Below are 8,021 nucleotides of genomic sequence, written 5' to 3'. Positions count from 1 at the left end.
CAATATAGCGAGATCCTGTCTCTACCCACAAATAATTTAGCCAGGCGTGGTGGCGCGTGTCTGTAGTCTGAGTTATCGGCGTTTTTATTCCTCGTGGGAACACATTTTGGAGAGGGGGAGGTATTCCTGTCTTTGCTGGGTGGGAGAACGGCCAGTGGGCAAGGGAGAACAAAAATGAGAACTGTGACTGCCAGAGGGCACGTCAATTTTAGGAAGAGAACGTGAGAAAGTTGGGTTATGTGGAGACTTGACATATCTACGCCACACGGAAAATCATCACGTGCCCTCCGGGGCAAGACCAAGGCCTCAAGTCCGGGGCAAGACCAAGGCCTCAAGTCACCCCTTGCAGCCCAGTGGACCTCACGGCCATCCCTTTCAGGGCTCCACAGCTACCCCCTACCTTTGCCCGGGTGAGAACCTCCCCGCACTGTGCGCGCCCCCGCCTGCCGTGCGCGTCCGCTTTCCTGGGATCCGGTGGCGCGCGCGCCCCGGCTGCCTCCCCCGCCCCGCCCCTTCCGGCCCGGGAGATTTGATTCCCTTGGCGGGCGGAAGCTGCCACAACCCGGCGATCGAAAAGATTCCTAGGAACGCTGTACCAGCCACTTCTGTCAGGACAGCGCGCTCCTGTCTTGTTGGGCGCCGCCCCGCCGTGCCCTCCACCCCTCAGGTCAGTTTTCCCGCCTGCCCGCCGGAGTCGCAGGTGAGGGCTGGGGTCTGGGCTGTGCAGGGCGCAGCGGCCCAAGCCCGGTTTGCTCCTGGCTCTCGGGAGACTGGAGGATTTCATCGGAGCCCCGCGCTTTACCAGCCCTGTTCCCTGGATAAGATATTTAACCTTTCCGACCCGCGTTTTTCTCCTCCGTAAGTGGGGATAATGACCGTGTCTACTTAACAGGGTTATTGAAGTGTTCAGGCCAAGCGTTTGCCACCTAGGAGGCTGCGATAGATCTGAATTCCCATTTCCAGTTTCCGTGACTCTTCTCTGCTAAAAAAGTTCACAGAACAGTTTCGAGTTTTTTCTGTTTATACAACTCAGTTTCCTGGGGCAATCCAGTAAAAAAGGAGATGTGTTATCACGACAGCGCGCTCCTGTCTTGTTGGGCGCCGCCCCGCCGTGCCCTCCACCCCTCAGGTCAGTTTTCCCGCCTGCCCGCCGGAGTCGCAGGTGAGGGCTGGGGTCTGGGCTGTGCAGGGCGCAGCGGCCCAAGCCCGGTTTGCTCCTGGCTCTCGGGAGACTGGAGGATTTCATCGGAGCCCCGCGCTTTACCAGCCCTGTTCCCTGGATAAGATATTTAACCTTTCCGACCCGCGTTTTTCTCCTCCGTAAGTGGGGATAATGACCGTGTCTACTTAACAGGGTTATTGAAGTGTTCAGGCCAAGCGTTTGCCACCTAGGAGGCTGCGATAGATCTGAATTCCCATTTCCAGTTTCCGTGACTCTTCTCTGCTAAAAAAGTTCACAGAACAGTTTCGAGTTTTTTCTGTTTATACAACTCAGTTTCCTGGGGCAATCCAGTAAAAAAGGAGATGTGTTATCACTACCTTTTCAGAGTCCAAATCCATCCTCTCCTATCATCTCCCCAAAGTAGTGGCATCAGAGGCGCACACTAAAGGGGATTTTTTTTTCTTGTTCTTCGAGATGGAGTTTAACTCTTGTTGTCCAGGCTGGAGTGCAATGGTACGATCTCGGCTCACCGCAACCTCCGCCTCTCGGGTTCAAGCGATTCTCCTGCCTCAGCCTCCCGAGTAGCTGGAATTACAGGCATGCGCCACCACGCCCTGCTCATTTTTGTAGTTTTAGTAGAGACGGGGTTTCACCACGTTGGCCAGGCTGGTCTCCAACTCGTGTCCTCAGGTGATTCGCCCACCTTGGCCTCCCAAAGTGCTGGGATTACAGGCGTGAGCCACCGCGCCCGGCCTAAAAGGGGAATTTGCACCGAATGCTGTATCAGTAATAGGAGCAGCAGGGTTGCTCCCACCAAGAAACCTGGTGTAGGGTGGGGGAGCTGGAAGGGGTAGACTCAGGAAAGGCTGCCCAAGAGAGGGATTAGGCCCCTAGTACTTAGGCCGAGTAATTACCTTTGGTATTTCTCCTTCGTTAGTGGAACGAGGTGAGTATCAGGAGCCTGGATTGTTGCTTAGAGGCCAGTGTTCCTAACTTTGGTTTGTATTTTGGTTTCTGTTTCCCATGGAGTCTGGGAGAAATTAGAAAATCAGAAAAGTCAGAAAAGCCCTTACTGGGCCTTCGTGGGCTTGTTTCGCTGGAGGGTCTGCCCTTTCTGTGTAACTAGTGTGGACCAACTAGATGGGCGAATCCATCCCAATGAGTGCCTCATTGTTGATGCTCCCAGAAGCCTTTGCAAGGGAGCAGGGCAGGATGCAAATTAAATGTGTTGCAAGGCCACATTATAAACCATTCTGAGCCCCGCGTGGTGGCTCACGCCTGTAATCCCAGCACTTGGGGAGGCCGAGGCGGGCGGATCACTTGAGACCAGGAGTTCTAGACCAGCCTGGCCAACATGGCGAAACCCCGTCTCTACTAAAAACAGACACACACACACACACACACACACACACACACACACACACTAGCCGGGCATGGTGGCGCATACACACACACACACACACACACACACACACACACACACACACACACTAGCCGGGCACGGTGGCGCATGCCTGTAATCCCAGCGACTTCGGAGGCTGAGGCACGAGAATCGCTGGAACCCAGGAGGAGGCGGAGGTTGCCGTGAGCCGAGATCAAGCTACTGCACTCCAGCCTAGGTGACAGAAGGAGACCCTGTCTTAAGCAAATAAACAGACAAACAAAACCTAAAAAATCATTCTGTATTCTACTTCCTCTTTGAAATTATCCTCAGCATCAGTGTCTTTCCAAGCTCTGAGGATAAGGTAAATGTATTATGTGGCAAGTAATAGACTAGCCCAAATAATACTGTTAGAAAATGCCCCCGATTTGTTGCTATCCTTTAAAATTTAACCATAAACGTCTTCTCATTATCCCAATTCCTTGCTCTTCAGAGAAGTTTAAAGACCCCAATTATAGGCCGGGCATGGTGGCTCACGCCTGTAATCCCAGTACTTTGGGAGGCCGAGGCGGGTGGATCATGAGGTCAGGAGTTCAAGACCAGCCTGGCTAAGATGGTGAAACCCTGTCTCTACTAAAAATACAAAAAATTAGCCGGGCATGGTGGCACACGCCTGTAATCCTAGCTACTCGGGAGGCTGAGGCAGAAGAATTGCTTGAACTCGGAGGGTGGAGGTTGCAGTGAGCCGAGATTATTATGCCACTGCACTCCATCCTGGGCGACAGAGACTCCGTCTCAAAAAAAACCTGTTACATATACCCCCAATTCTTCTATCTATTTAGTCAAGCCCAGAAGGGCACTCAGGTGTCTGATTGGGGTCTAATTTCCTTCTTCATTATTCACAGTTGAGAGACTGTTTTCCACATGGACTGATAATATACCTCCTTCAGCAGCTACAAAGTTGGGTAACTCTGTTCACAAGGCTTTTCTGTATTCTATATTAACAAACTCTAGAGGATAAACAGGGCACATAAGAATATTTAGAACCAGCTCCACATTCACAAAGATTTACAAATCAAGTATAATCTGCGATTAGTGTAGCAGTTTGTAATGTAAGCACCAGTTTTCTCATATAGCATCCACAACGATATTCCCTGGATTCAGTAGATATAATCTAGGCCCACATTGGTATTACTCATCCAAAGACATGGTGTAATTTGAGAGAAGGGCGTAGATAGAGAAAATGGAAGAAAGAAAGGAAAAAAAAAAGCACATGGCTTCAGTCTTACCTTACTTGTTAAATGGACAGCTAGCCCATCTCTGGTAGTTTTCCAGAGGCCATGACTGGGATGTTTATAACTCTTTAGGGAGAAGTCTATTAAGTTAATTATGACACTCTTAAATCCCTAATCTGGGAAGTGAATTCCAACATTTTACAAATTGCTTTCTCTTTCTGAGTGACAATTTGAAATAGTCCAGTCCTTTGCATGGAATGTAGACATGTGCATTCAGATTTATAGCCCAGTGTTTCTCCATTTCCATTCTCCTGCTCTTTTCTTCTCCTGTGTTAGGATTCCAGAGATTTCTGAGACTTAGGTTGACCTCTGTACTTTTACTGTTTTCATTGCCTTTTGGAATTTTTTAGTCCTATGGTTCCTGTTTGTTTTTAGGATGAGGTTCCTGTTTATCCCCACATTTGCCCCACTGACAAATGCCCTTTAAAATATTTCTGAATTAGTGTTGCTGTTTAAAGTATTTAATCCTGTGCCTTCAGGTGCCCAGTGAGAATAAATTTGTCCTCTGTGGTATCTCTTTGCCATGAGTAACTTTTTCTACTCCAGTGGAAGCAGAATGTTTCATTGCTATCAATAGTTTTCCCTCAGCACTGGGACCTAACCTTGCTGCTTCTAATATTTGCCTACCCTGTTCATGCAGATTTCGTTAGGTTAAATTTTCAACCTACTTATTAAGTTGGGTCTAGCGTGATCTCTTCCTAGGAAATGGCTTAATATTGTTTATTTTATCAGAATGTCTTTTTGCATGTTATCTTTTTGCGTGCTGTTTCTGCTTTGATGTTGAAGACTGAACCCTGTTTTTTAAAGCCGATTTAATTTTTTTCTTGAGTTTTGATATTTTTCCTTCTAAAACTTCTGCTCTAGTTTTCTATTCATTGACCAATTTTTTTTTTTTTTTTTTTTTTTTGAGATGGAGACTCACTCCTGTTGTGCAGGCTAGAGTGCACTGGCATGATCACAACTCACTGCAACCTCCACCTCCTGGGTTCAAGCAATTCTCCTTCCTCAGCCTCCTGAGTAGCTGGGATTACAGGTGTGCGCCACCACGCCTGGCTAATTTTTGTATTTTTAGTAGAGACTGGGTTTCTGCATGTTGGTGAGGCTGGCCTTGAACTCCTGACCTCAGTTGATCCACCTGCCTTGGTCTCCCAAAGTGTTAGGATTACAGGTGGGAGCCACTGTGCCCCGCCAGCTTTTTACTTGCTGATAATAATTTTCCTTTTCTCTCCAAGTAAAATGATTCATGGAATCAGTGTTTCAGGCATTGAAAAATGGTATTTTTAAAACGTCCTTTGTGGCTCTTGGGGTTTTGATAACTTCATTCAGATTTTTCTCCACCTCAATTTAAGAAGACTACTCATCATTGTATGAAGGGCCTTCTTTTATTACTCTGTCTTCCTTTATAAGCTTACCACACTTCTGAGGTTGAACTCACACTCTAGGTCTCCCAAATTCATGGCCATTATTAAGGCTTAGTAACATGCTAGTCACTCAGTTCTGGATAAGAACAGGGTAAAGAACACAGAATTTGAAGGTAGTTTATGTGGCACCTGCCACTAATCAATTTGAGGCTTAAACAGTCATGCTTGGCCAGCACGGTAGCTCACACCTGTAATCCTGGCACTTTGGGAGGCCAAGGAGGGTGAATCACCTAAGGTCAGGAGTTTGAGACTAGCCTGGCCAACATGGTGAAATGCCGTCGCTACTAAAAATACAAAAATTAGCTGGGTGTGGTGGTGTTCATCTGTAGTCCCAGCTACTCGGGAGACTGAGGCAGGAAAATCGCTTGAACCGGGAGGCGGAGGTTGCAGTGAGCTGGGATCACATGACTGCACTCCAGCCTGGACAACAGAGCGAGACTCCATCTCAAACAAACAAACTAGCCAGAAGTGGTGGCATGTGACTGACCTTGACTAGTTTTTAATTTTTTTTTTTTTGAGACAGAGTCTCGCTCTGTTGCCCAGGCTGGAGTGCAGTGGTGCGATCTCACCTCACTGCAAGCTCGCCTCCCGGGTTCACGCCATTTTCCTGCCTCAGCCTCCCAAGCAGCTGGGACTACAGGCGCCCGCCACCACGCCCGGCTAACTTTTTGTATTTTTAGTAGAGACGAGGTTTCACCATGTTAGCCAGGATGGTCTCGATCTTCTGACCTTGTGATCCACCTGCCTCGGCCTCCCAAAGTGCTGGGATTACAGGCGTGAGCCACCGCGCCAGGCCTAGTTTTTAATTTTTTATTTTTATTATATTTATTTATTTATTTGAGACACAGTTTAGCTCGTTACCCAGGCTGGGGTGCAATGGTGCGATCTTGGCTCACCGCAACCTCTGCCTCCCAGGTTCGAGTGATTCTCCTGCCTCAGCCTCACTAGTAGCTGGGATTACAGGCATGGGCCACAGCACCTGGCTAATTTTTTATATTTTTAGTAGAGACGGGGTTTCTCCATGTTGGTCAGGTTGGTCTTGAACTCCTGACCTCAGGTGATCCGCCCGTCTCAGCCTCCCAAAGTGCTGGGATTACAGACATGAGCCACCATGCCCAGCTATCTTTATGCTTCTTCCTTTTGCCACTCCTAGCTGTAGGTTTGGTATGGGTAAGCCTTGGCTATCTATGTTTTCAACTTTTCAGAGATTTGTCTTTTACTTTTAAGTCTTTACAACTATTGTTGATTTTGTTATGGTGTGAGATAGAGATCCAATGTGTTTTTTTTTTTTCCTTCGCCTCATGGCTAACCAATTGTCCCAGCTCCAGATCTGTATTTCCATCACCTGTTACCTCTAAAAGCAGTCTCAGTTCAGTACCTGTCAACTTTTACTTCCTCTAGGATCTTTGCACCTAAATTCCCTCTTTCTGGAATATTCTCCCTCTAATTCTTTGTGGGCTATGACTGTTAAGGCCTACAGACCAAAGACTACATCTGCAGTAAAAATCATTAGATGTGTTTAGCTTGCTGCAGCAAGAGAAACCATACTCTTGAGAATTTTGGGTAGTCTCAGAGTGAGTTGAAAGGGGCAGAATGAGGGAATAATGAGGTGGGGCTGAGGATATCATTGAAGAGAATGAAGTCAGCCAAATAAAGGATCTTTATTTTAACAGCCTTGAATGGAAACATTGTTTACATGGTCATGTTCAGATTCTATTGAAACCATTGTTCAAGTTTTGATAGGAATATCACAGTCTGATTACTGGCAGGGCTGATTTTCTCAATTCTCATCCTTCGAATTAGAGCTTGGCTTAAATGTTACCTTCTCAGAAACCACTGTTGCTTATTTTTATTTCAGTATTTATTATAGATAATAATAATAATTATTATTTTTTGAGACAGAGTCTTGCTTTGTTGCCCAGACTGGAGTGCAGTGGTGTGATCTTGGCTCACTGCAAACTCTGCCTCCAGGTTCAAGCAATTCTCCTGCCTCAACCTCCCGAGTAGCTGGGATTGCAGGCGCACACCACAAGGCCTGGCTAATTTTTGTATTTTTAAGTAGAAACCGGGTTTTAATATGTTGGCCAGGTTGGTCTTGAACTCCTGACCTTGGGATCCGCCCACTCCGGCCTCCCGAAGTGCTGGGATTACAGGCGAGAGCCTCCGCACCTGGCCTATAAATTATAATTATTAATTTGTTGTCTACTTATTTGCCTTTTGTCTTCTCCACTAGAATATACACTCCATGAGGGCAGAATCACATTTCTTCTCCATTACAGCCCTAGTGCCAAGGGCAGGTTTGGCATATCATAGGTGCTCAGTAAATATCTGTATGAATAAATGAATGAATAAAAGCAAATTCAAGAGTTTTCTAGGACTGCATTTGCAGTTCTTCCAGACACACTGCTGATCTCTAAAAGTCAACCAAGAGGATATTTTCCACAAGTAAGACAGAGATGGTATGAGTGTGACTTTGTTTATTAATGTGCATAACAGGGCGCTACTCATTTCTATGGTTTTTTTTTAAAATAAACTACTTAATTTTAAAACTCAGGGAGACAAAATCAGTAAGATCTACCTAATTTTTTTCACAACTAATTTTTATGTATTATTTGATGTATACTTAACTGTATATATAACCAAGTTGTGAAGCATAATAATAAAATACATCATATTCATATTAAAATTGTATATGACTGGGTTCTTAGTTTGGGTTTTCCTGATAATACTGATAAATTTTTTCATTTTTTTTTTTTTTTTTT

The 8,021-nt window shown here is 46.1% G+C and overlaps 1 protein-coding gene across 11 annotated transcripts in view; it reads left to right on the top strand.

The window, feature by feature from the left end:
- Window positions 1-524: 524 nt before the first annotated feature.
- The window catches only part of MELK (maternal embryonic leucine zipper kinase), a 122,354-nt gene continuing 114,857 nt past the window's right edge, over window positions 525-8,021 (top strand). For 8 of the 11 annotated variants that reach the window (XM_012000592.1, XM_012000586.1, XM_012000589.1 and 5 more), the window contains exon 1: window positions 525-667. The gene's annotated coding sequence lies outside the window, so the exon portion shown is untranslated. The remainder of the gene's footprint in view (window positions 668-8,021) is intronic. The other 3 variants (XM_012000590.1, XM_012000588.1, XM_012000591.1) reach the window with 3 other exon arrangements.

This window comes from Mandrillus leucophaeus, unplaced genomic scaffold (genome assembly GCF_000951045.1).
Source record: "Mandrillus leucophaeus isolate KB7577 unplaced genomic scaffold, Mleu.le_1.0 Scaffold632, whole genome shotgun sequence".
NCBI classification, from domain to species: domain Eukaryota; kingdom Metazoa; phylum Chordata; class Mammalia; order Primates; family Cercopithecidae; genus Mandrillus; species Mandrillus leucophaeus.
This window is presented reverse-complemented; position numbering and strand designations above follow the sequence as displayed.